At 41.2% G+C, this 6508-nt stretch overlaps 1 long non-coding RNA gene across 2 annotated transcripts; it reads right to left on the bottom strand.

Annotated features, from left to right (window-relative positions):
* Window positions 1–233: 233 nt before the first annotated feature.
* Window positions 234–2490, bottom strand: LOC106964953 (uncharacterized). 2 transcript variants are annotated; one of them, XR_001428531.1, is made up of 3 exons: window positions 1762–2490; window positions 1436–1615; window positions 234–701 (listed from the first exon to the last, which is right to left on the bottom strand). It is a non-coding gene; the product is annotated as an uncharacterized LOC106964953 (long non-coding RNA). The 2 variants fall into 2 exon arrangements; XR_001428530.1 differs by lacking the exon at window positions 234–701 and having other exon boundaries at window positions 1390–1615; window positions 1762–2488.
* Between the last annotated feature and the right edge of the window lie 4018 nt (window positions 2491–6508).

Here is a 6508-nt window from a genome sequence, read left to right as displayed (position 1 = left end):
TTGAGCAAAATGAACATTGTTCTTTAATTCTATGAACTACTGACAGCAAGTCTCTGAAATTCCAAGCAAAAATTTTGTTTTTATTTGCAGAAAAAGAGAAATTGTCAAAATGACAAAAAAAGATGCAGTGCTTACAGATCTCAAATAATGCAAAGAAAAAAAAAGTTCATATTTATTTAGAAACAACAATGCTAAAGTTTGAACTCAGGAAGAGTTCAGAAATCAACATTTGGTGGAACAACCATGAGGTTTTCAATGGGGTTCAGTGCAGAGGTCTCTTAGTTTTTTCCAGAGCTTTACATACCCTTGATATTTGCGTAAATGGCCGTTAGCACATTGCAGAGAAATTACAAACTTTACTTGCCATGAACAACTGACCTGCTTACAATTAGAAATGTGAGAGCAGCTTCTCAACCACAGCCAGGATTTAATATCAAACTGCTTTATCCGACCACCACCACCGTGCTTGAAAGTTGATGCAGCTCTCTCTCTCTAGTTTGCTTGTTTTGCAGCTTAGTTTTTGTCTCATCGGACAAAAACTGAGTTCAAAAAAGTTCAGCTGACGTTGCAAGTGTTGATTTTGAAGGAGGATCTGTAGTCGGCAAGATTGCAGCCTGTAAAGCTTCATCAATGCTTGGAAATCAATCTCCCATTTCTTCTAAAATGGTGGTAAAATATCCTACCAGAATCATGCCAGAAGCCTGATGACGAATGAAAAAAACTGCATGGTCAAGGTTCAACTTGCTAAAAGATATTTAACTAAATATTGGTGGGGGTGTATGTAAATTTAAATCTGTAAAACAAAAAAGACTTGGCTGCCTATTTTTTGTGTTTGATATTAATTTAACATGTTACCAAAAAAAAAAAAAAAAACAACTGTTTTAAAAAAAAAGTTTTAAAACCCAAAATTAATTAGATTCATGGCCATCTACAGTACAAACATGGATATCTTGGTAAGAAATTAAAATACAGATTGCCTACGATTTTTGCTGAGGCCGTATTGAAGATATTGAACACGCTTGACAAATATTTTCTCAACTCAGTCAACAGAAATGCGCTGCACATGAAGAAATTCTTTCATGCTGCTGTTTGGCTGCTGGAGTCGAATTGAAAACTTTTCACCCAAAAAACTAAAAAAATCACACACAAAAAAATCAACAAACTGTAGTGCTTGCCCTGAGGTATGAAAACTTCTACAAACCTCTCTATTAGTATTTACAACAGATACCGTCTGCTTCAGCTGATAGGCCAGGCGGGCACACATCCCTTCTGGCACCCAGAGGAAATCTACTTCCGTATGCCTTCAATGCTACGAAGTTAAACTCCACGAGGGAATGATTTTGTTTCCCCAGCTCTCTATGCTCTGCAGGAACCAAACTATACTCAATCAACATTTTTCAAATACACACAGCTGTTTAAACTTTCCGACAGATACCTTCTTATTCCCCTGCGCGCTTGGGTTTTTGGCCTTGGTAAACAAAGAGCGCCTATTCAACGCAAACGCCTACAATCTCTTGAGCATGTAACCGGTCCTTCGTGTTTGTTAGGAGGCATTCAAATCAGGCTCTTCTTCGGAAACTCTGACGTACTCGTCTCGTCCCTCGTGGTTTCGCGTCTGAAAGGTGCAGAGAACAGGGGATGAACGTAAAGTCAATATTTATGTAGAGGCTCAGTGCCTCTGGCTGCAGTAGCTTGGCCTTGCCTTGCTCTCTAAACACTGTTTACTGTGGCTGGCACATTGTGATCCCAGCACACGCTCACCTGCACCATCCGAGTGAACTCTGAACCCTGAGACAAATGGTTCCTGCTCACCAACGGCTTTTTTTTTTTTTTTAATTATTATGCCGTACACATTTGTCCCTTAGGCTGTGCGGGGGCGAAAGGATGTTTATGTGCTCAGTTGAACCAGCATCCTTCCTATCTTTCATTAGATTGGAGACTGTTCTGAATATTAGCAGGGATTTTTTTTTCTGGTTCACGCGTTCAAATTGCTCAGACTTGACATCCTCATCCATCTGGTTTAGCTGAAGAAACCTACTGTTGCCTCGGTCTATCGATCAAATCCCTTTGCTCTTGCATCTGTGGGTCAGACGCTGTCCGTTCCCATAGCGACAATCAAAACAAGACTCTGCCGACAGCCAGCCAGCACGAAGTTCCATTTAAGCCCCCGTCGAAAGAGAATCGCATATGCACATGTGCCGTCCCTGCTTTGCTCCTCCGCCTGACAGTGACGCTGATATCCGCCGCAGCAAAATGCAGATTGCCTCCAAGTCCAGCTGCGAAATCAGTGGTGTTGTGTGAAAACTGGAATTACTCTATCTGAGAGGCGTCTTTCCGTATAGCTCACGGCCGAGTGACAGGTGCCCTTGTAATAACGCTCCTGCTGAGTTCTGTTTGCATGCTACCATAATGCAGGGAATTACTCCTCCAGAAAACGGTCTGCGCCCAGCAAGCCACTGTTGATGCAGAACTAGTGAAAAATGAATAGTTCTGAGTGGATTGTTTAAAGATTGCGAGCGCGCTCACATCCCTGTAGTTAGAAAGCAGTGATACCGCTGCTTGTTTGTTTCATGCTGATTGGCTGCAGTGCTGTGTGTTTTGTTTTTAAGTGTTGAGCTGAAGTGAGTAGAACTCTTTTCTGGCCTTAAAGGGGTGGTATTTTATGTACTTTCCAGGCATATCTTATAGCACAGTTAAGTAGCTTTTAACCTTCAGTTGTCATAAAAATGCTGCAAATAGTCAAACATAACTTAAAACAAATTTGGCAGCTTGAAGTTGGCCTCTGTCCCGGTCTGTGTCTTCAGCATGTTTTTAAAACAATGTTTCTCTTTTTGCCATTATAGACGTTCTTGGGGCTCTGTAGGTGTTTGCTGATTGCTGCTGCCACTAGTCTGGAGGAGCTGTGTGGAATAGGGGTAGAAAATAGGGACGAATTAAAGCAACATTTCAATTTTTTTTTTTGATGATAGAATAACATTATAACATGGTATAAAGTTCAAAAAAGTCATGTTTATACAACACCTCAGCCATCCCTCGCTCCTCCCCTTTAAGGTCGCCAAAGCTATTTAACACCATGAGCAAACCTTTCTGTGGGTTAGTCAACTCAAAGAGCTTTCATCTTTGGAGACTTGTGAAACAGAATAATTTCTTCTTTTCTTTTTACGCCAGTCGTGGCAATTCTTTGCAAAATCAATTTCCTTGCTAAGCTGTTTGCTTTTGGTGACTCAGTAAGACCAAACAAAGGCAGCTCGGTGGTACATCGGCGGGTTCTTGCAAACACCAAGTTACCAACTGATTTGTTGGTTATACAAGATGCACACGTGTGCAGCGTCGTAAAAATCCACTTGCCTGCTGTGACGGAAGTTTTGAAATCCTACGTTTCTGAGAAAAAATATCGTCCTTGTGTCGGGTAACATTCAGAGAGAAGCACCAGCCGTAGCTGCTCATACCATTTTTTTCCCCCATGAGGCAACAGTGCTTATAATTGCCCTACTGTACGGCTCAGTGACCGCTCTTCTTCACAGAATAGTTCAAACGCTAACAGCTTTCTGCTCATTCAGATTTAATATTACTACCTGGAAAGAGCTAATAAAATGTGTATTTTCTCCTTATTTGTCACGCTAAATAAAACTAGTTAAGAGAAAATGAGCTTATTTTAGGTCTGCTTCAATGTTCTCGTCTCTCTAGCTCAGAAAGAAAAACATTATCATTTTGCAGCTTTGCCACACTGCCTCTTGTGTTTTCGAGTAGGCTACTTGTTCTAAAAGCACATCTTTTTTTTTTTTTTTCTTTCTTCCAAATCCGCTGTGATCATTACACACTGAACCCACACGTACCGCTGGGAGACTCGTCCTCAGATGTTTCGGTGAATGCCGTGCTTACAAGTAATAGGGCCACGCTGACCACACAGCTGGCTGTAACCGTTCTACTGTTTTTAACCTCACATGAGACATCGATTTGGTCCAGGACTCTGTATCATTTCATGTCAGGCTTTTCTTCCGATTGCTATACTCTAGACGTTTGTGTCATTCAGCATGCAAATTGTTTCTGACTACTTGCATGCTGATTCAGAGAAGAACACGCATGAAGGATAGACATGTCAAGACCAGGCCTGTAGCGATAAACAATAAATCAATTAATCGCATGATAAATTGAAATTATCGGCCTCATCTTAATTTATCGATTTATCGTCTCCTCCTGCCTTTTTCTCTTTCTATTGATGGCACTGGATGAAAAAAGGCTCGACTCCGGTGCTCCCCACTGACCTCTCCCTTCATTTCCTTAGGAGTGAATATCAGGTAGTCGGATGTGCTCATCTTCTCCGTCTGAACCTAATGATTATCGAAGGGCAATATAGTATACAGAGTTCATAATCTGTACTCTTCTGGTTGAATGTAGTTTTCATATCCACTTTGGTTTTATGTTTTGTTTAGTTTTTATTCAAGTGCATTTTTTTTGTTAACAGAGTCCATTTTATTTTATTTTTTTTTGTTTTTGATTGTTTTGTTTATGTTGTTTACCAGTTCCAGCGTTAAGTGTTCTTTTGAAAACAAAGGGTATTTATTTTTGGCAGGATGTGCTTGCATTATTATGCCATTACCGCTACATCATTTTAAAATGGTCCTCAAACAATATTATCATTTATCGCAATAACGGTTGAGACAATTAATCTCTCTGCAAAATTTGTTATCGCGACAGGCCTAGTCAAGACACAGAAAATGTCCTCCACCAATGTGTTCAAGGAGGTTTACATAAAAACGTGAACTGACCTGTGTGTACATCATGAACAACTCATTTATCAAGCGCTTGCTTTTGGCCCCATTTGTTTGCTCCTCCGGGCCTTCGGTGTGTTTGTCACAAACCGGTCGCCTCAGCAGCGTCCAGCGCTGCAGCTGAATCGTCCGGGACGAGGAAACAGTACGTGCCGATCACGACTTGGAAAAAAAAAAAAAAAACAGAGAATCACACAGAGCAGAGGTGACCGGCCATCTGGACGGCCTGGATGTGCAGGTGATGATCTCTGCGAGGCGGAACAGCGTCTGCATGCAAAGCTTCACCTGAGTGTCAGCTGGGGGACGGGCTGCTGCAGTGACTGCGTCGTTCATACCTTTATATCTGATGACATATTGAGTAGAGGATCATCACACCAGAAATAACACATTGGAAGGTGTGACTGGCTCAGTTTGTGTAAACATTAAATACAAGGAGGGGAACTGTAATATTTCTTGGTCTTTGTCTGGGAAAATTAACACTCATTTTAGAGCCACCTGTGTTACAGCAAAATAATTTAGATCCAATATTTTTGTGTTAAAAAGTTCCAGTCAAAGTCTAAAGCTCAATACGATCGGGGATGTGTGACGTAACATTACAGTGTATAACTTTTACAAAAAGGTGTTTTTTATGTATCTGTTTAAACTGTCAACATGTTGTTGTAACAGTGAAGTAGATAATCTGATAATCAGATAATCTGTGACAAGTTCGACCTCCTCCACCTCTTCGCTGAGATACTATTGCCAAAGGAATGCACCGCTTCTGGTCAAAAACAGCCAGTCAGAGCCAGGAGGAGTATCTTAGTGCTGTCAATCAAACTTGTGTATGCGCTGGCGGAAAAACAACTAACCATTCCAGGAAAACTGTTTTTCCACCATCATCAGTAGCTATGCTAGCCTGTGCAGTCGTGGCAGGCTCTGCTGACAAGGAGAAGCATAGCAAAGAGTAAGGGGGAGGATGTGAGCGACATATACACAAGCATGATTGACAGTGCTGAGACCCTCCTCCTCGGTGTGATTGTTACTTATTGTGGTTTGTATCTCTGTAGTTAGCCCCGGGAACACTGGGAGAATGCAAACAGATTATCTGTCTTACATTATAGTGGCATTATATGGTAACAGTTTTAACAAACATATTAAAAAACTTGAATTTTTAGCTTATGTTACACACTGTGGGTTTAAGCTTCTCTTCTCTGACCCTTGCCATCCAGTGTGACTAATGGACTTGAGATATTTTCAAAAGAAGAATGGGCAAAAATGGTGGTTTTACAAACTATCAATTCAACGGATTGAATGCAGCAGACTTTCTGATTTGACTATTTTAAAACATGCATAACCCTAGTCCCCTTTTATCACTGCACAGACATGGATCGTCCACTGAGGATGCTGCTTTTTATGCCAAATACAAAGCAGTCATTAAGGAAAACCTGCAGCGTTCTGAGAGTTCAACAATAATGATTCACCTGAGAGCCCAGACAAGACAACCCCACAGGCCCTCGGGTCTGTTATTGTCCTTGAGCTGGAGCGGCTTTGTGGAGCAAGTCACAGATTAACACCACCCTCACCCCCAACAAACACACACACACACACGCACACCTCTTCCTTTACTCCGCTGTTCAGTTTGACAGGACTTAAAGGGATCCATCAGGAAGGAGGATAAATATTTATTACTGCAAGACTACAAAACCTTTAGCCGCAGGCTGAAAAAGTTTCAAAACCTTTTCCAAAAAAAAAAAAAA

This window comes from Poecilia latipinna, unplaced genomic scaffold (genome assembly GCF_001443285.1).
Source record: "Poecilia latipinna isolate Pla-1442-1.1 unplaced genomic scaffold, P_latipinna-1.0 Scaffold1741, whole genome shotgun sequence".
In the NCBI taxonomy this organism is placed as follows: Eukaryota; Metazoa; Chordata; class Actinopteri; order Cyprinodontiformes; family Poeciliidae; genus Poecilia; species Poecilia latipinna.
The sequence above is the reverse complement of the archived record's forward strand: the minus strand, read 5'-3'. Positions and strand labels throughout refer to the sequence as shown.